Raw genomic sequence first — 22,108 nt, forward strand, 5'->3', positions numbered from 1 at the left:
GGTTGGCACTGACATTGTCAAATGATTCTGAGTCAGACCCCAATGACTCAAGTTTGAGAGCATGAGATGTGAGAAGGATAGAAGTAGATTAGTGAGGGAAAGCACGTCCATGGTTACAACCCTCCATGTCTTAACCTCTCATACTGAAATGACCAGACAGTGTTATCTCATTTATCTGTTCTGAAGTCACTTCATTAAGGAAACATCACCAACTCCTGTGTAGCAAAGCCAGAGGAAGCTGAATGATGCCCCAGTGATGGCCTGAAGGCTAAAACCCAGTTCTGCTGGTTGAGGCTGCACTTTGCTCTCCTGGGCATGAGGGCCAGGGCCAGAGTGTGAGAGGGAAGGAGGGAGGCCTGTGGAGTAGGGACATGGGCCAGCTCTGCTGTCCTTATTCTTTCTGCCTTTGCCTTTGTCTTTGACAATCTATTTTACCAGGACTGCTTAGGTTTGTTGCCTTCACAACTCTTCTCCAGATGATCCAAATCTGTATTAATCTTGTCCTTCAGGCTTATTAATAAGAATCCCTGAAGATTCATCTCTAATATTTGATTTTTAATAACAAAAGATTTGTTGGTGTTTCTAATGTAAGTATGCAATCAAACTTGGGATTCTATTACCAATTCTAAGGCATCACCACAGCTTATAACTTGGACAGACTTGAAAATTCCTCGAAGGTTTATAATAAGCTTTTCAACACTGACAAGATCTGGGTCTTTCCTCTCAAATCAAAGACATTTAATCAAGGCCTACGAGTACGAACCATATTTTCGCCAAAGCCACTATTCTTCCTGCAATTGTGGGATCTTCTTACAAGAAAATATGAATCTCTTACATATCTAAGCATGGGCCCCTTCCATCTAGATGTGATTTGCTTTGGGAGGATGAAGAAAACAGAATTCCAAATATGCTCTGTGGTCACTGAGTGCAGGGCTGATGGATGTGACCCTATGTCACCTTTGGAAGAAGAAAGACTTCAGATTCCAGGAGGATTTGCATATGGGGCAGCCTCTTAGTCACACATATATCTGCAGAGACCAACTTGCATATAATTTAAAATTCTTAGGGAGAAGCAATGTATTTTTCTACTATTTCACCCAAAAGGATACTTGGCACAGTGACAAATACATAATAAATCCTTTGTAAAATACGTTGATCCATAATAAGACTAAAGAATGGTATATAAGACACAAGCAAGCTGTACTATAACCTCCCATTTTATAATTTGAAATTACTATTTGTGTGACACTATATCTGATATACCAAAACTCTGGTTTTGAGAAAATAATTGGGGGTATTAAAATGATTAATAATCATTCATTTATTTAGTTATTTGGCATTTTGTTCACCTTTTCTTATTCAACCACCAAGTATTTCCTGAGGATCTGTGACATACCACACATGACCCTGGGATGATGGAGATACAAGTATGAAACACAAAGAAAAGGACAGTGTAAACTGATTGATGTTGATAATGTGCTACGGGGTGAATGGGCTGGGCACTTTACTTGATTGTTGAAGTTTGATTTTCTGTAGGAGATGATCACTGTTCGGTGTTTGAAAGCTGAATAATTTAAGAAGTAGAAAAATGGAAAGAAGGTGATGTGGAAAAGAACAAAAATCATGTGCTCAAGCTAGGAGAGGATGCAATGTGTCCTGGGTTCAGTAGTTTGAGGTATTTGGACATGGGATCCCTCAGGGGAATAGTAGTGAGTAAAATAATGGTTGTGTGCACCAGAGCCAGGTCTTGATGAATATTCAGTTGGGGAACTGAATATTTTATTTTTCCTACCATGGAAAGGAAATTAATGTACTTAGGAAAGAGAGTGACATCAATAGGGTATATTGTAGGCAGATCATTTGCTGCAATTTAAAGCATAATATAGGAAAGAAAAGGAGGAAAAGCATCAATAATCCAAATGAGAAGTTATGAGAACTTGGTGAAGGAAATGGGTGAAGATGAAGGATAGAAATTGGATTTTGGAGATGTTAGAGAAATAGACTCAAGACTGGGGATCTGATTGGAAATGAGCAATGGGCAACAGAGAATACTTTAGTCTCAATGCCTGGTGTTTGCTGTGTTTTTCTGGATGTAGAAGGAACATGTTGGTGCTGGTGGCTGAAGAGCATGACTTCAATAACACGACTTACAGCATAGTTCTCTCCCAAATCAGAAGGAAGGATTTCAAAATTCATTATTTTAAGAAAAAAATCCCATAAAAATACCTATGTCAGATTAGTTCTGCCCTTTGAGGAAGGAGCTGCTGGCACAGAAGGGCTTGCCCTCATTAAGCTTTTGCTAATAGACCCCCCAGCTGTGGAAGTGAGTCATTAAGTTTGGTGCAATCATGTCTGAGCAGGGCCCCTGAGGTGACAACTGGTAGTGGGGCCTCCTTGTCATCTCCATCGAAGGAACCACAGGCCTGGGTGGAAGTGATGAAAACGCAGTGAGAGATCCATATCACAGGTCAACCCATTTGAAACTTTACTGTGCTGTGCAAAGTTGGAGACAGTTTGACCCCTGGAGTCCTGCCTCTTCTGGGAGTGGGAAACGCATCTGTAGGCCAAACTACTATGGGTAAGAGGTTCAAACTGTCCTGTTTAAATTCATTCTTTTAAATTCCTTATGTTGTTTGGATTAATCATCCCACTCCACTGTTTTGTTAATAGAGACATAATTAGACATAACAAAGCACCATTTTTCCAGTCCATTCAGGCAAAGGAAATAGGAGGATTAAGATCATCCAGGTTAAAAAATATGTCTTTAAAATGCGTTGTCTTGAATTTTCTAGGCCCTTATTTCTGTTTTTCATATCCTAATGGCATTGGAAATACTATATTCCAGACAGAAGAATGAATCTAAAATTTGAAAATCATTTCTACTTGATAGCTGATGTGGGAAGCAAAGGCAAAAGAAAAAAAATAAATTTCTTTACAACTTATAGCCCATTGACAAATCCTTGAAACAGGAGGAGTGACCTTCCTTTGCGAACTCAGCTGCCTTGATGGTAATATTTTGTCAAGGGCAAAAGGCAATCTTAGCTTAACATTATCCCAACCTCCAGGATCCTGTGAGTCTGTAACACATAGAAATTCCTTTGGAAACTTCCTTATTTCTACCTCCCAAAATATGTGTTGGTGATCATCCTTCAAACATATGACTGATCGATATGCATCTGAAGGATCTCATGACTCAGGTTTTATTAGACGGTAATGAATGACCTTTCCAACAACACCTGGCCCTCTCAAGGTCCTGGAAAACTTGCTTCCAAAACTCCTTAAAGACCCATGCTCTCCCTAACCCCCTCTCAACTTGAACTATATAATCAGTCAGTCCTCACAACCCTACTGCATCTCTTCCTGCCCATGGGTCCTGTCTCATGCTTTAATGAAACCACCTTTTTGTAGCAAAAATGCCTCAACAGTTCTTTCTTGATCATTTGCTCCAAATTCAACATTTCCACACCAGTAGCTTTTTGAATAAGACAAAGAATCCCTAATACATGAAAAAAAACTTTATTTGGATTGTTTTAAAATTTATTTTTTTAAATTTGTCATAAAGTCACTAAGTTTTGGTGAACAGTTCTATGAATTTTGCACACATATATAGATTTATGTAACTACCATCAAGATCAGAATATAAGACAGTTTTATCACCACCCCCAAACTTCCTTGTCTTATGCCTTCATTTACAGTCTTCCCAAACCTAAACTTTGAAAATCACCATATTATTGTCTTTTTGAGTTTTGAACAGTCTACAAATAAAATGATAAGGTATCTTGGTTGTTTTTTTAAAAATATATTATGTATATATGTATGTATGTATGTATGTATTTGATACACAGAGAGAGGCAGAGACATAGGCAGAGGGAGAAGCAGACTCCATGAAGGGAGCCTGATGTGGGAATCAATCCCGGGACTCTGGTATCACACCCCGAGCCAAAGGCAGAATCTCAATCACTGAGCCACTCAGTTGTCGCTGTTTTGTTTTGTTTTTAATTTAAATTCAATTTGCCAACATATAGTATAACATCCAATGCTCATCCCATCAAGTACTTGGGTTGGTTTTAAGATTGGCTTCTTTTTATTAAGCAGAATGTCTTTGAGATTTATACAAATTGTTGTGTCAGTGCTACTTTCTATGTTTTAATGAGGAGAATTGCATTGTGACTATTAGTTTGCTTATCCACTCACTGATTGAAGGATATTTAGGTTGTTTCCAGTGTTGGGTAATTATAAATAGAGGTGCTATGAACTTTTGAATATAGATTCCAAAGAAGCATAATATTTAATTTCTCCGGGTTAAACACTCAGGAGTGGAACTACAGGGTCATAGGATAAGTATATGTTTATTTTAAAAAGTGAAAAACCATTTTCCAGAATGTTATCCCATTTTGCATTTTTACAATCAATGTATAAGAATTCCAGTTGCCAACCCCATCAGCACTTGGTAGTGCTGGTCTCAGACGAATAGATGTGCAATGACATTTCATCATGGCTTGGATTTTCCTAATATCTACTGAGGTTGAACATCCTTTCATGTCCTCATTGGGTACCTAAATGTATGATGCCATTGTGAATCCCCAAAGAAGGTGGAAGCAGAGACTAAAGGATGGGAGGAAACCTAGTCTGTCCACAGTTACACAGCTTGTGGGTGGTAGAGTCTGGAAATGAATCCAAACCCATAGGGATCCAATGCCTGGCCTTTCCATGTTCTACCACTGGGTGAGGATATGGTGAGTGCTCAAATTGCTTAGAATCATGCCCAGCTCCTAAAACAGAAACAAAAACATCTTGCATTGTTTTCTCATGAAAGGCAGAAAGTTAAGTTTATTTACATTGCTTGCCAATTACTATTTTTGTAAAGGCACGACCCTCTCTCTCCTATTTAATTATCTGCTCTTCCATGTGAAAGACCTTTTTCACAATCCAACTAAAAACTGATCCCTCTCACCATTGTTTTTATTAAGATAATGATTACATTCTCTTTATTTTTTCATCAGTCTGGGCCAAGTTTGTGAAACCTAATTTGCTAATCATGGCAATCTTCTTGGTAACTCATGCTAATCATCAATAATTGTGTGTGTGAATGTAGAAGACAGCCACTCTGCCTCACGAATTTTTCCATCCTAGGCATTACTCAAGGTGTTGAGTCCTGGGTCAGAATTACAGATCGTTCAAATAAGCATTTGTGCTTTTAATATTTCCTGTTTAAATGCAATGCAATATTTTCAAATATAGTAGAAATGTCAGTCAAATTATTTTGTGGCTCCAGGTACACAGGTACTCAGTTTTTTGTTTTTTTTGCAATTGATTAATTAATATTTAGAAGGACAAGTCCTCTCCTCTCTCATCTCTAAATCTGAGTCATCTTAGTGAGCTGTCTGAGGTAAGACTGTTTACATGACTTGCCTTCCCCTACTTCTTCCACATCGATCTCTTGAGAGTTGTTTCCCTTTAGGGTCTTATGTTTCTAGAGGATAGAAGAAGACTTAGGAACACGGACTATCTAATAGCATAAACAACTTAAGCTCTTTCCAAGAAATCTCCAGGGACTTGATGCTAATTTTGTAACCACTGGAAAAGCCTTAAAACTCCCTCCAGTGGCAGGTGTGAGAGGAACACTGGTATAGGGGTGGAGCAACCACTGTGGGCCCTCGCTCTGGGCAACAAGGGGAAGGATGAGCTTTTCTGGGGTAGCAGACTTTCATCACTCCATCTCCAAGGCTCTGGAGTGCAGCCTTCTCCTCATGGAGACTGTCATTACCCTGAATACTTACTTCCTCCCCTGGATCAGTATTTCAGAGACAGTTCATGTTACATTCTCTCTTCATTTCCAAGCTAAATGTGAAAAGTAATATTAAATCCAATGCCAATATTGATTTGGTCAAATAATCTAGTTGTGCAACCAGTTTGTTACTCTGTTCCCTAGATATATGCTATTTTAGCTAAACAGGGGTTTCCTGGTTCACATTTCTTTCAGAAAACCTTGTTATCTTCTTTGGTCCCCAAATTACCCACCCAACACCTGTCTCAGGGAGGAGCTCATGGGTGCATCCCCCCCCAATGATCTGCGTATGCACTTATGCCACTAGCAATAAATGGAATCCGTTAATGTTATTTATACAGCAATAGTCAAGGAACCATGCCTCATACAATGTACAAAGTATTAAAAAATCCTGCCGTAAGTGGTTTTGCAGTTTGTTTTTTTCTAAGAGAACTGCAGACTGCAGATCCTTGATCAGGGCATCGGCTTCTATTTCTATTGGCCATCTCCCATGGGAGAATCACTTCCTATGAAGGTCTAGGTGATTGCTTTTGCCTTGTTTTGTGTTGCATCTGAGGAACTCGCCAGACCTCCAGGTTTCCCTTCCAAACTTGGAACACAGGCATTGCTAAAATGCAGACAACGGAGACAGGAGCAGGTTGTTGAGGATCTGCCACAACAGCAGGACGACTAAGAGATCTGCTGCTGATTTTCTGTAGCCCATGAACTTAATTGACCCTCCTCTTCCAAACCCAGTGAGCCTTGATCATGGCTCCTCTTGGAGGATTGCCCTGGCTCCCCCCCTCTACCACCTGCTCCATTGGCACAAGGTGGTGACTCTGGGAAGGGGCATCATCAATCCAGGGATAACCTCTCATCCCAGATCTACTCATCGTGTCTTCTGAGAACTTGGTGCAGGTCAGTATAAGTAACAACAGTGCCGCAGTAGGGGAAATGTTACCCAAAAAGACCTCCCGGCAAGTGTATTTCGTCTGAGATCATGGGCTCCCAGGACACTGTCCTAGAATACCTAGAATACCTAGAATACCTAGAATGAGAAGCTTTGTAAGTTTTACATATGTATATTTTCAGAATTATTTTGTTATTTTTTCCTAACAAATATTCTGATTTTCATTTTATAAAAAAAGCATTTGAGTGCTTTAAATACAAGTATTTTAAGGAATGTTCTGAAAAACCCTGTGATATGGTCACTCATATTTTCTTGTGAGCAGAAACCAGTTTTCATGGTGACACTGGGACCCAAGGGGTATGTGGATCAACATCTCAGATCTCAGGACAAAAGGCTTTAAGCCCTGCTGTGCTCACACAAACCTGACTCAGAAGCCATTGCTATAACAGTTAATCAGGGAGGTGGATGGTGAGGCAAATGTATTTTTCAGATGTGTGATGCACTTTCTAGATTTCTATGCCACTTTTCTCAATATTTCGTAGTCTTTGTTTTAAGATGAATTTCAGAGCAACCAATGCAAACTAATATGTCATTTGGGAAGTTCCAGCAAACAGCAAATCTGGCATTATGAACTGTGTCCTGTGGCAGAGGACATGAGCATATAGATCTGAAATCCCTCAAGGGACTTCCCCTAAACATGTGACCTCTCGGGTGTGCTGACTGTCCTCTGGTCACATGGACTTCTCAGCCCCACTTCCCATGGCTCCTCGAGAAGTGTGCTGCCATTGGGGAATGTGCAGCTTACCTCTTCTCCTGAGGTCACAAAGGTCTTCCCCCTTGTAATAATCCCACCCCATCTGCAATGCCACCACTCCTACATGGGAACAGTTAATAATGATGGCATGTGAACTGGGTAAAGCTTCTCTAGACCTTTGTCAGAGGAATTACACAGTTGGAAACATCCCCCTGTCTGCTAATGGTAGAGACTCTCTTGCTCTGTGGTGAGTATGTAAATACACCTTTAAAATATTGATTTGGGGGGCTTCTGGGTGGCTCAGTCAGTGAAGCAACTGCCTTTGCCTCAGGTCATGATCCCGGGGCCCTGGGATCAAGCAGGTGCATTGGGCTCCTGGCTCAGCGGGGAGTCTACCTCTCCCTCTGCCCCTTCCCCTGCTCATACTCTCCCTCTTTCTCAAATAAATAAATAAAATCTTAAAAAAAGTAACATATTGATTGATCATGAATAGGAATGGCAGCATTATAAGGACTTTTGCACCTTGATGAGGTCACTAGGGTCCAAATGGACTAATGTTCAGGTGACCCAATGGCAATTGAGCCCAGGAATATCTCTGTCATTAACCAAACCCACAGGTATTTGGTTGACAAAACCCTGCTGAGATCATGGATTTTGGCTTACTATCTTTAAGATATCAGACTGGAGCAAAGCAGTGAGTGAATGCACGGGGCAAGTAGCGAGTGGTTCCTTGTGCTGAAAGAGTGGAACCCAAGTGTTCCTGCACACGTGCACACATGCACACACGAGGAACACGTGAGGTGATGAACGTGGGGATGAGTTAGATGCAGGGCTCGTTTCCTGGTGTACTCATGTATCAAATTACCACAATGTACACCTTAAATATCTTACAAGTTTATATTCCAACTGTGTACCTCAGTAAAGCCGAAATATATATGTATATATGATTCATATATTTGTGTATATATATGTATATGTATGTATATGTATGTATACATATATGTGTATATATATAATATACAAGCTCTAAAAATCTGGAAGAAGAAAGAGGAAACAAGTATATACATAAGTTTATCAATAATTATTGTCTATGAGTAGATGGGATTATGCACTTATTTTTTCTTTAATGGTCATTGCTTTCTTATTTTTCTGTAACAGACATGTTGCTCTTACAATGAGTTGTTTTAAAGTAACTAACTAAATAGATAATAAACCTTTGTCTTCAGCCAAAAATTAAAAATAAGAAAAATTAAAATGTTGTCCCTTTATGTATGATGATTACAAATCAAATGTTATGTCTCATTACAATGTGGTTTTTAAATTTAATTTTTAATTTTTAAAAATTTTTTAATGTAAAAATTCTTCTCCCCAAAAAAAGGAAAGAAAAGAAAAGAAAAAGATTCCTTGTGTCAATGTTATATTTTCCAAGATTGCAATTCATACTGACCTGTTTTTGCTCTTGGTATGCATTTGCCCTGGGAGAGCTGCAGATAGGCTGCACCCTTAATATACTGTTTCTTTCTTTTTTTTTAATTTATTTTTTATTGGTGTTCAATTTACTAACATACAGAATAACCCCCAGTGCCCTTCACCCATTCACTCCCACCCCCCGCCCTCCTCCCCTTCGACCACGCCTAATTTGTTTCCCAGAGTTAGCAGTCTTTACGTTCTGTCTCCCTTTCTGATATTTCCCACATATTTCTTCTCTCTTCCCTTATATTCCCTTACACTAATATTTATATTCCCCAAATGAATGAGAACATATAATGTTTGTCCTTCTCCGACTGACTTACTTCACTCAGCATAATACCCTCCAGTTCCATCCACGTTGAAGCAAATGGTGGGTATTTGTCATTTCTAATAGCTGAGTAATACTCCATTGTATACATAGACCACATCTTCTTTATCCCTTCATCTTTCGATGGAAACCAAGGCTCCTTCCACAGTTTGGCTACCGTGGCCATTGCTGCTATAAACATCGGGGTGCAGGTGTCCCTGCGTTTCATCGCATTTGTATCTTTGGGGTAAATCCCCAACACTGCAATTGCTGGATCGTAGGGCAGGTATATTTTTAACTGTTTGAGGAACCTCCACACAGTTTTCCAGAGTGGCTGCACCAGTTCACATTCCCACCAACAGTGTAAGAGGGTTCCCTTTTCTCCGCATCCTCTCCAACATTTGTGGTTTTCTGCCTTGTTAATGTTCCCCATTCTCACTGGTGTGAGGTGGCATCTCATTGTGGTTTTGATTTGTATTTCCCTGATGGCAAGTGATGAGGAGCATTTTCTCATGTGCTTGTTGGGCATGTCTATGTCTTCCTCTGTGAGATTTCAGTACATGTCTTTTGCTCATTTCATGATTGGATTGTTTGTTTCTTTGGTGTTGAGTTTAATAAGTTCTTTATAGATCTTGGAAACTAGCCCTTTATCTGATATGTCATTTGCAAATATCTTCTCCCATTCTGTAGGTTGTCTTTGAGTTTTGTTGACTGTATCCTTTGCTGTGCAAAAGCTTCTTATCTTGATGAAGTCCCAATAGTTCATTTTTGCTTTTGTTTCTTTTGCCTTCGTGGATGTATCTTGCAAGAAGTTACTGTGGCCGAGTTCAAAAAGGGTGTTGCCTGTGTTCTCCTCTAGGATTTTGATGGAATCTTGTCTCACATTTAGATCTTTCATCCATTTTGAGTTTATCTTTGTGTATGGTGAAAGAGAGTGGTCTAGTTTCATTCTTCTGCATGTGGATGTCCAATTTTCCCAGCATCATTTATTGAAGAGACTGTCTTTCTTCCAATGGATAGTCTTTCCTCCTTTATCGAATATTAGTTGACCATAAAGTTCAGGGTCCACTTCTGGGTTCTCTATTCTGTTCCACTGGTCTATGTGTCTGTTTTTGTGCCAGTACCACACTGTCTTGATGACCACAGCTTTGTAGTACAACCTGAAATCTGGCATTGTGATGCCCCCAGATATGGTTTTCTTTTTTAAAATTCCCCTGGCTATTCGGGGTCTTTTCTGATTCCACACAAATCTTAAAATAATTTGTTCTAACTCTCTGAAGAAAGTCCATGCTATTTTGATAGGGATTGCATTAAACGTGTAAATAGCCCTGGGTAACATTGACATTTTCACAATATTGATTCTGCCAATCCATGAGCATGGAATATTTTTCCATCTCTTTGTGTCTTCCTCAATTTCTTTCAGAAGTGTTCTATAGTTTTTAGGGTATAGATCCTTTACCTCTTTGGTTAGGTTTATTCCTAGGTATCTTATGATTTGGGGTGCAATTGTAAATGGGATTGACTCCTTAATTTCTCTTTCTTCAGTCTCATTGTTAGTGTATAGAAATGCCACTGATTTCTGGGCATTGATTTTGTATCCTGCCATGCTACCGAATTGCTGTATGAGTTCTAGCAATCTTGGGGTGGAGACTTTTGGGTTTTCTATGTAGAGTATCATGTCATCGGCAAAGAGGGAGAGTTTGACTTCTTCTTTGCCAATTTGAATGCCTTTAATGTCTTTTTGTTGTTTGATTGCTGAGCCTAGGACTTCCAGTCCTATGTTGAATAGCAGTGGTGAGAGTGGACATCTGTGTCTTGTTCCTGATCTTAGGGGAAAGGCTCCCAGTGCTTCCCCATTGAGAATGATATTTGCTGTGGGCTTTTCATAGATGGCTTTTAAGATGTCGAGGAATGTTCCCTCTATCCCTACACTCTGAAGAGTTTTGATCAGAAATGGATGCTGTATTTTGTCAAATGTTTTCTCTGCATCTAATGAGAGGATCATATGGTTCTTGGTTTTTCTCTTGCTGATATGATGAATCACATTGGTTGTTTTATGGGTGTTGAACCAGCCTTGTGTCCCAGGGATAAATCCTACTTGGTCATGGTGAATAATTTTCTTAATGTACTGTTGGATCCTATTGGCCAGTATCTTGTTGAGAATTTTTGCATCCATGTTCATCAGGGATATTGGTCTGTAATTCTCCTTTTTGGTGGGGTCTTTGTCTGGTTTTGGAATTAAGGTGATGCTGGCCTCATAGAACAAATTTGGAAGTACTCCATCTCTTTCTATCTTTCCAAACAGCTTTAGGAGAATAGGTATGGTTTCTTCTTTAAATGTTTGATAAAATTCCCCTGGGAAGCCATCTGGCCCTGGACTCTTGTGTCTTGGGAGGTTTTTGATGACTGCTTCAATTTCCTCCCTGGTTATTGGCCTGTTAAGGTTTTCTATTTCTTCCAGTTCCAGTTTTGTTAGTTTGTGGCTTTTCAGGAATGCGTCCATTTCTCCTAGATTGCCTAATTTATTGGCATATAGCTGTTCATAATATGTTTTTAAAATCGTTTTATTTCCTTGGTGTTGGTAGTGATCTCTCCTTTCTCATTCATGATTTTATTAATTTGAGTCTTCTCTCTCTTCTTTTTAATAAGGCTGGCTAATGGTCTATCTATCTTATTAATTCTTTCAAAGAACCAACTCCTCGTTTTGTTGATCTGTTCCACAGTTCATCTGGTCTCGATTTCGTTGAGTTCTGCTCGAATCTTTATTAACTCCCTTCTTCTCTTGGGTGTAGGATCTATTTGCTGTTTTTTTCTCTAGCTCCTTTAGGTGCAAGGTTAGCTTTTGTATTTGAGTTCTTTCCAGTTTTTGAATGGATGCTTGCATTGCGATGTATTTCCCCCTTAGGACTGCTTTTGCTGCATCCCAAAGATTTTGAATGGTTGTATCTTCATTCTCATTAGTTTCCATGAATCTTTTTAATTCTTCCTTAATTTCCTGGTTGTCCCTTTCATCTTTTAGCAGGATGGTCCTTAACCTCCACATGTTTGAGGTCCTTCCAAACTTCTTGTTGTGATTTAGTTCTAATATCAAGGCATTATGGTCTGAGAATATGCAGGGGACGATCCCAATTTTTGGTATCGGTTCAGACCCGATTTGTGACCCAGTATGTGGTCTATTCTGGAGAAAGTTCCATGTGCACTTGAGAAGAATGTGTATTCAGTTGAGTTTGGATGTAAAGTTCTGTAGATATCTGCGAAATCTATTTGGTGCAGTGTATCATTTAAAGCTCTTGTTTCTTTGGAGATGTTGCGCTTAGAAGATCTATCGAGTATGGAAAGAGCTAGATTGAAGTCACCAAGTATAAGTGTATTATTATCTAAGTATTTCTTCATTTTGGTTAATAATTGATTTATATATTTGGCAGCTCCCACATTCGGGGCATATATATTGAGGATTGTTAAGTCCTCTTGTTGGACAGATCCTTTAAGTATGATATAGTGTCCCTCTTCATCTCTCACTACAGTCTTCGGGGTAAATTTTAGTTTATCTGATATAAGGATGGCTACCCCTGCTTTCTTTTGAGGACCATTCGAATGGTAAATTGTTCTCCAACCTTTTATTTTCAGGCTGTAGGTGTCCTTCTGTCTAAAATGAGTCTCTTGTAGACAGCAAATAGATGGGTTCTGCTTTTTTATCCAGTCTGAAACCCTGCACCTTTTGATGGGGTCATTAAGCCCGTTCACATTCAGAGTTACTATTGAGAGATATGAGTTTAGTGTCATCATGATATCTATTCAGTCCTTGTTTTTGTGGAATGTTCCACTGAACTTCTTCTTAAAGGGGAATTTTAAGAGTCCCCGTTAAAATTTCTTGCAGAGCTGGTTTGGAGGTCACATATTCTTTTAGTTGCTGCCTGTCTTGGAAGCTCTTTATCTCTCCTTCCATTTTGAATGAGAGCCTTGTTGGATAAAGTATTCTTGGTTGCATGTTCTTCTCATTTAGGACCCTGAATATATCCTGCCAGCCCTTTCTGGCCTGCCAGGTCTCTGTGGACAGGGCTGCTGTTACCCTAATACTCCTCCCCATAAAAGTCAGGGATTTCTTGTCTCTTGCTGCTTTAAGGATCTTCTCTTTATCTTTGGAATTTGCAAGCTTCACTATTAAATGTCGAGGTGTTGAACCGTTTTTATTGATTTTAGGGGGGGATCTCTCTATTTCTTGGATCTGAATGCCTGTTTCCCTTCCCAGATTAGGAAACTTTTCAGCTAGAATTTGTTCAAATACATATTCTGGCCCTCTGTCCCTTTCGGCGCCCTCGGGAACACCAATTAAACGTAAGTTTTTCTTCCTCAGGCTGTCGTTTATTTCCCTTAATCTATCTTCATGGTTTTTTAATTGTTTCTCTTTTTTCCTCAGTTTCCCTCTTTGCTATCAACTTGTCTTCTATGTCACTCACTCTTTCTTCCACCTCATTAACCCTCGTCGTTAGGACTTCTAGTTTGGATTGCATCTCATTCAATTGATTTTTAATTTCTGCCTGATTAGCTCTAAATTCTGCAGTCATGAAGTCTCTTGAGTCCTTTATGCTTTTTTTCTAGAGCCACCAGTAGCTGTATAGTAGTGCTTCTGAATTGGCTTTCTGACATTGAATTGTAATCCAGATTTTGTAACTCTGTGGGAGAGAGGACTGTTTCTGATTCTTTCTTTTGAGGTGAGGTTTTCCTTCTAGTCATTTTGCTCAGTGCAGAGTGGCCAAAAGCCAGTTGTATTGGGAAAAGGAGAAAAAGAGAGGAGAGAAAGAAGGAAAGAAAAGAGAAAGAGAAAAAAAAGGAAGAGAAAAACGAAAAAAAAAAAGAAGAAGAAAAAGAGAAAGAAAAAAAAAGAAAGGTAAAAAAGGGGGGTGGGGAAAGGAAACAAATCAAAAAGCAAAACAAAACAAAACAAAACAAAAAGGGAACAAAGGGGGAGTATCTTCTGATTCTGTGTACTTTAAGTCCCTTGGCTTCTCCTGGAAGTTGTCCGTCTAGCTGGTCTTCTGGGGGAGGGGCCTGTTGTGCTGATTTTCAGGTGTTAGCATTAGGGGAGCTGCTCTGCCCCCCCTGCCTGGTGCAGGGCTCAGTGGGGTTGTTTACCCCGTGAGGCCCCAGGAGGAACAACCGCAGTGGCGGGGCCAGCTCTGGAGCCCTGGAATCAGCTCCTGCAGTAGCTCCAGAGCTCTCCGTCTGCAGGGCCTGGAGGCTCTGGGGCGGCTGCTGATCTGCTCAGCTCGGGCCAGGAGCGTCCTTGCTGCCCTGGCCCTCCCGGCCTCTGCCTGTCCCGGGGCGATGCCAGATCCTGGGCTGTGTCCCGGCGCCCTGTGCTCCGGGGCCTGCGCTGTTGGACTCGCGCTCTGGCCCCGCAACTCCCTCCGCGGAGCCGCGGCCCGAGCTCCCCCGAGGTGCTCCTGGAACCGGGCAGCCCCCTCCGCACAGAGCCTCTTCCTCCGCCCGAGCCCCTCCGAGCTGCTCCGGGTCCTGCTGTGCGCGCTGCAGCCCTTAGGGAGCTCGGCGCACTCTCCCGGGGCGCAGGTGTCTGTTAGTGTCCCCGGGAGCCCGAGGGCATCCCCGCCCTTCTGGGTCCTGCTCCAACTCCCTGCGGGCCCCTTTCCACCCGGGAAGGTTGGTGCAGCTCCTGCTTCTCCGGGACGGGGCTCTCCTGTCCGGGGGACACTCGCCCAGGCCTTAGCCCGGCTCCTCGCGGGCCCCTCCCCCTTGGAGGCCTTTTCTTTCTTTATCTTTTTCCCCATCTTCCTACCTTGATAGAAGCGGGAACTCTTCTCACTGTAGCATTCCAGGTGTTCTCTCTTTAAATCTCAGGCCGAATTCATAGATTTTCAGGATAATTTGAAGGTTTTCTAGGTAATTTGGTGGAGACAGGTGATTTGGAGACCCTACTCTTCCCCCATCTTGCCCCTCCTCCAATATACTGTTTCCAAGCTCTCTCTTAAGCTACTTTGTCTAAAATATTCAAGGTTTTTTTTGTTGTGTGTGTGTGTGTGTGTATGTGCTGCCGAAGCAAGCACTCAAGTTTATTGGCTCTAATTGTCCTTTGTGTATGGCTTCACTTCAGATGATAGCTTTTTTCTGAGTCTAGGGTCTATAGCCCTTTCTGACTGGACTGTAAGTGGACATGCCCCCCAGCAGGGGGAGAGCTGCGGGGATGGCAGGCATGGATTTATAAACTCTGTGTATATGGTATTCTAACCTGTCCAGCAGCTTGGTCCTTGTCAACCCTAAACAACTTGATGGCAGGAAACTATATCCTATAGCTAGCATTTAATTGTCCATATGGAGGACATACATCTTGTTCTGTTAATTTCTGAATGTTACAGGAGTTCACAAGCAAATATCTGATTGGTGTTTATTCAAAGATGTAAATATTTAGTTCACTTTTACTGAAGCCATGCAGATTAACAGCTCTTCCCTGCCCAAATCTCCCAAACCTGCTCCAAAAATATCCCTGCATGATGATCCTTACTATTTCCCTTAACTGACCTCAGGGCATTGTTATGATGTTGACCTGAATGTGCAAAAGAACGTCCCTCATTTTATGCTCATTTTGTGAATGCACATGTCAGGGAAGAAAGTCCCCTAACCTTTGTATAATCTATTAGATAACTCAACCTTAATCACCGGGTTCAGAGATTGTACCAAACCACTAACAATTCAGAGTCAAGTAAATTCAGGACTCCCTTATTTCAATGTCCTCCAGGTTGTTACTTTCCTGTCTGCTATAGATAATTTAAGTATTATATAAATAGATGGTATCTCTCATCTTGTCAATTCCTGCAGGATCTGGTCCACAGAAAGACAACAATACACTTTTTCCCCAGTTGTTTATAGTCATGGAAACATGAGAATTGATCATATTAATTGAAGCTACCCCTACCAATTTTAGAGGGTAATTTGGCTCAAAGTTAGTGGATTCTGCCAAAATTATTTGCTTCATTTTTTCTAATTTTATCTTAAATTATTTTACTGGAGTTCAAATTGTCAACCTTTAGCATAAAACCCAGTACTCCTCCAGCCAAGTGCCTCCCTCATGACCAGTCACCCCAACCCCCTGCCCACTTCCCCTTTTACTGCCCCTTGTTCATTTCCCAGAGTTAGGAGTCTCTCATGTTTTGTCACCTTCACTGATATTTTCACTCATTTTCTTTCCTTTCCCCTTAATTCCCTTTTGCTAATTTTTATACTCCCCAAATGAATGAGACCATATAATGTTTGTCCTTTTCACAATGACTTATTTCATTCAGTATAGTACCCTCCAGGTCGCTCCACAATGAAGTAAATAGTGGGTATTTGTCCTTTCTAATGGCTGAGTAATATTCCATTGTATACATACACCACATCTTTATCCATTCATCTTTCTTTTTTTGTATAAATTTATTTTTTATTGGTGTTCAATTTGCCCACATATAAAATAACACCCAGTGCTCATCACATCAAGTGCCTCGCTCAGTGCCCATCACCAAGTCACCCCCAACACCCACCCACCTCCCCTTCCACCACCCCTAGTTCGTTTCCCAGAGTTAGGAGTCTTTAGTCTTTCATGTTCTGTCTCCCTTTCTGATATTTCCCACTCATTTTTTCTCCTTTCCCCTTTATTCCCTTTCACTATTTTTTTATATTCCCCAAATGAATGAGACCATATAATGTTTGTCCTTCTCCGATTGACTTACTTCACTCAGCCTAATACCCTTCAGTTCCATCCACATCGAAGCAAATGGTGGGTATTTGTCGTTTCTAACGGCTGAGTACTATTCCATTGTATACATTAACCACATCTTCTTTATTCATTCATCTTTCGATGGACACTGAGGCTCCTTCCACAGTTTGGCTACTGTGGACATTAGCTATAAAATCGGGGTGCAGGTTTCCCGGCGTTTCACTGCATCTGTATCTTTGGGGTAAATCCCCAGCAGTGCAATCGCTAGGTCATAGGGCAGATCAATTTTTAACTCTTTGAGGAACCTCCACACAGTTTTCCAGAGTGGCTGCACCAGTTCACATTCCCACCAACAGTGCAAGAGGGTTCCCTTTTCTCCACATCCTCTCCAACATTTGTGGTTTCCTGCCTTGTTAATTCTCCCCATTCTCACTGGTGTGAGGTGGTATCTCATTGTGGTTTTGATTTGTATTTGCCTGATGGCAAGTGATGTGGAGCATTTTCTCATGTGTGTGTTGGCCATGTCTATGTCTTCCTCTGTAAGATTTCTCTTCATGTCTTTTGTCCATTTCATGATTGGACTGTTTGTTTCTTTGGTGTTGAGGTTAATAAGCTCTTTACAGATCTTGGATACTAGTCCTTTATCTGATAGGTCATTTGCAAATATCTTCTCCCATTCTGTAGGTTGTCTTTTAGTTTTGTTGACTGTTTCTTTTGCTGTGCAAAAACTTCTTATTTTGATGAAGTCCCAATAGTTCATTTTTGCTTTTGTTTCTCTTGCCTTCATGGATGAACTTGTGGCCAAGTTCAAAAAGGGTGTTGCCTGTGTTCTGCTCTAGGATTTTGATGGAATCTTGTCTCACATTAAAATCTTTCATCAATTTGAGTTTATCTTTGTGTATGGTGTAAGAGAGTGGTCTAGTTTCATTCTTATGCATGTGGATGTCCAATTTTCCTAGCACCATTCATTGAAGAGACTGTTTTTTTTCCAGTGGATAGTCTTTCCTCCTTTGTCGAATATTAGTTGACCATAAAGTTGAGGGTCCACTTGTGGGTTCTCTATTCTGTTCCACTGATCTATGTGTCTGTGTTTGTGCCAGGACCACACTGTCTTGATGACCACAGCTTTGTAGTACGATGTGAAATCTGGCATTGTGAGGCCCCAGCAATGGTTTTCTTTTTTAATATTCCCCTGGCTATTTGGGGTCTTTTCTGATTCCACACAAATCATAAGATGATTTCTTCCAACTCTGTGAAGAGAGCCCATGGTACTTTGATAGGGATTGTGTTAAATGTGTAAATTTCCCTGGGTATTATTGACATTTTCACAATATTAATTCTTCCAATCCGTGAGCATGGAATGTTTTTCCATCTTTTTGTGTCTTCCTCAATTTCTATCAGAAATGTCCTGTAGTTGTTAGTGAATAGATCCTTCTTTGGTTAGATTTATTCCTAGGTATCTTATGCTTTTGGGTGAAATTGTAAATGGGATTGACTCCTTAATTTCTCTTTCTTCAGTCTCATTGTTAGTGTATAGAAATGCCACTGACTTCTGGGCATTGATTTTGTATCCTGTCATACTGCTGAATTGCTGTATGAGTTCTAGCAATCTTGGGTTAGAGTCTTTTGAGTTTTCTAGGTACAGTATCATGTCATATGCAAAGAGTGAGAGTTTGACTTCTTCTTTGCCAATTTTAATGGTTTTTATTTCTTTTTGTTGTCTGGTGAGGCTTCCAGTACTATGTTGAATAGCAGTGGTGAGAGTGGACATCCGTGTGTTGTTCCTGATCTTAGGGGAAAGGCTCCCAGTGCTTCCCCACTGAGAATGATATTTGCTGTGGGCTTTTCGTAGATGGCTTTTAAGATGTCGAGGAATGTTCCCTCTATCCCTACACTCTCAAGAGTTTTGATCAGGAATGGATCCTGTAGTTTGTCAAATGATTTCTCTGCATCTACTGAAAGGATCCAATGGTTCTTGTTTTTTTTCTTGCTGATATGATCAATCACATTAATTGCTTCAGGAGTGTTGAAGAAGCCTTGCATCCCAGGGATAAATCCCACTTGGTCATGGTGAATTATCTTCTTAATGTATTGTTGGATCCTACTGACTAGTACCTGGTTTGGAATTTTAGCATCTGTGTTCATCAGGGATATTGGTCTATAATTCTCCTTTTTGGTGGGGTCTTTGTCTGGTTTTGGAATTAAGGTGATGCTGGCTTCATAGAACGAGTTAGGAAGTATTCCATCTTTTTCTATCTTCCCGAACAGCTTTAGTAGAATAAGTGTGGTTTCTTCTCTAAACATTTGATAGAATTCCCCTGGGAAGCCATCTGGCCCTGGACTTTTGAGTCTTCGGAGGTTTTATATGACTCCTTCATTTTCCTCCTTGGTTATTGGCCTGTTCAGGTTTTCTATTTCTTCCTGTACCAGTTTTGGTAGTTTGTGGTTTTCCAGAAATGTGTCCATTTCTTCTGGGTTGCCTAATTTATTGGTGTATAGCTGCTCATAATATGCTTTTAAAATTATTTGTATTTTTTGGTATTGTTGGTGATCCTTCCTTTCTCATTCATGATTTTATTAAATTGAGTCCTTTCTCTCTTCTTTTTAATAAGGCTGGCTAATGGTTTATCTATCTTATTAATCTTTCAAAGAACTAACTCCTGGTTTTGTTGATCTGTTCCATAGTCTTCTGGTCTCTATTTCATTGAGTTCTGCTCGAATCCTTATTAACTTTCTTCTTCTGCTGGGTGTAGGATCTATTTGCTGTTTGTTCTCCAGCTCCTTTAGGTGCAAGGTTAGCTTTTGTATTTGAGTTTTTTCCAGTTTTTTGATGGATGCTTGTATTGCAATGTATTTCCCCCTCAGGACTGCTTTTGCTGTATCCCACAGATTTTGAATGGTTGTGTCTTCATTCTCATTCTCATTCTTCATGAATCTTTTTAATTATTCTCTAATTTCCTGCTTGACTCTATCATCTTTTAGCAGGATGGTCCTTAACCTCCACGTGTTTGAAATACTTCCAAACTTCTTCTTGTGATTTAGTTCTAGTTTTAGAGCATTATGGTCTGAAAATTTGCAGGGTTTGATCCCAATCTTTTGGTGTCATACTGCTTTGTGACCCAGTATGTGGTCTATTCTGGAGAAAGTTCCCTGTGCACTTGAGAAGAATGTGTATTCAGTTGTGTTTGGATGTAAAGTTCTGTAAATATCTGTGATATCCATCTGACCCAGTGTATTATTTAAAGCTCTTGTTTCTTTGGAGATGTTGTGCTTAGAAGATCTGTCGTTGGTAGAAAGCAGTATATTCAAGTCACCAAGTATAAGTGTATTATTATCTAAGTATATCTTAACTTTGGCTATTAATTGATTGATATACTTGACAGCTCTCACATTCGAGACAGAAATATTCATGTGTTAGGTCCTCTTGTTGGATAGATCCTTTAAGTATGATATAGTGTCCCTCTTCATCTCTCACTACAGTCTTTAGGATAAACTTTAATTCATCTCATGTAGGATGGTGACCCCTGGTTTCTTGAGGACCATTTGAATGGTACATGGATCTCCAACCATTTATCTTCAGGCTGGAGGTGTCCTTATGTCTGAAATTTGTCTCTTTTAGACATCAAATAGTGGGTCTTCCTTTTTTATCCAGTCTTTAATCCTGCGCCTTTTGATAGGGTCATTAAGCCCGTTCACGTTCTGAGTTACTATTGAAAGATATGAATTCAGTGTCATCATGATGTCTATTCAGTCCCTGTTTTGGTGGATTATTCCCTTGGAATTCCTCTTTCTTTTACAGAGTCCCCCTTTGTATTTCTTGCAGAGCTGGTTTGGTGGTCACATATTCTTTCAGTTTCTGCCTATCTTGGAAGCTCTTTATCTGTCCTTCTATTCTGAATGAGAGCCTTGCTGGATAAAGTATTCCTGGCTGCTTGTTCTTCTCATTTAGGACCCTGTATGCATCTTATCAGCCTTTTCTGGGCTGCCGGGTCTCTTTGGCAGGTCTTGTCCTTCTAGCTATTCTCTGCTGTTAATCTAATATTTCTCCCCATAAAGATCTCCCCATAAAGTGATTTCTAGTCTCTCGCTGCTTCAAGGATCTTCTCTTTATCTTCGGAATTTGCAAGTTTCACTATTAAATGTTGAGGCGTTGAGCGATTTTTATGATTTTAGGGGAGATCTCTCTATCTCCCGAATCTGAATGCCTCTTTCCCTTCCCAAGTTAGGGAAGTTCTAAGCTATGATTTGTTCAAATACACTTTCTGGACCTCTGTCTCTTTTGTTGCTCCCCAGAACCCCATTGAAACGTAGATTTTTCCTTCTGAGGCTGTCATTTATTTCCCTTAACCTATCCTCATGATCTTTTAATTGTTTTTCTCTTTTTTCCCTCAGTTTCCTTCCTTGCTATCAACTTGTCTTCTATGTCACTCACTCGTTCTTCTACCTTGTTAACCCTCGTTGTTATGACCTCCAGTTGGTTTGCATCTCATTTAATTGATTCTTAATTTTGGCCTGATTAGATCTAAATTCTGTAGTCATGAAGTCTCTTGAATCCTTTATACTTTTTTCCAGAGCCACCAGTAGCTTTATCATTGTGCTTCTGAATTGGCTTTCTGACATTGAATTGTAGTCTAAATTTTGTAACTCTGTGGGAGACAGGACTGTTTCTGATTCTTTTGTGGTGAGTTTTTCATTCTAGTCATTTCACTCAGTGCATGTGGCTGGAAACAAGTTGTACTGGAAAAAGCAGAAAAAGAGAGGAAAAAAATACGGGGCTGAACAAATATAGAAAACAAAAAACAAGGGGGAGTATCCTCTGATTCTATATACTGTAAATCCCTTGACTTCCCCTGGAACTTTCCAGTGCTGCTTGGTCAATAACTTGCTTTTCCCCGTCCTTCTAGCTGGTCTTCTGGGGGAGGGGCCTGCTGTGCTGATTCTCTGGTGTGTGCACCTGGGGGAGCTGCCCAGCCCCCCTGCCAGGTGCACGGCTTAGTAGGAGCTATTTATCCTGTGAGGCCCCTGCTCAGTCCCAGGTACAAGGTACACAAGGAGGAACAACAACAGTGGCGGCAGCCAGCTCACCAGCCCTTGAGTCAGCTCCTGCAGTAACTATTGCAGCCTCCAGTCTGCAGGGGCCTGGATGCTCTGGAGTCGGGAGGTGCCGATCTGCACAGCTCGGAGTTGCCTGG

At 40.6% G+C, this 22,108-nt stretch overlaps 1 protein-coding gene across 1 annotated transcript in view; it reads left to right on the forward strand.

Annotated features, from left to right (window-relative positions):
* The first annotated feature begins 7,537 nt into the window (after positions 1-7,537).
* Positions 7,538-22,108, forward strand: part of GCSAML (germinal center associated signaling and motility like) — a 120,460-nt gene continuing 105,889 nt past the window's right edge. The window contains exon 1 of the mRNA XM_025467843.3: positions 7,538-7,678. The gene's annotated coding sequence lies outside the window, so the exon portion shown is untranslated. The remainder of the gene's footprint in view (positions 7,679-22,108) is intronic.

Source organism: Canis lupus, chromosome 8 (genome assembly GCF_003254725.2).
Source record: "Canis lupus dingo isolate Sandy chromosome 8, ASM325472v2, whole genome shotgun sequence".
NCBI classification, from domain to species: Eukaryota; Metazoa; Chordata; class Mammalia; order Carnivora; family Canidae; genus Canis; species Canis lupus.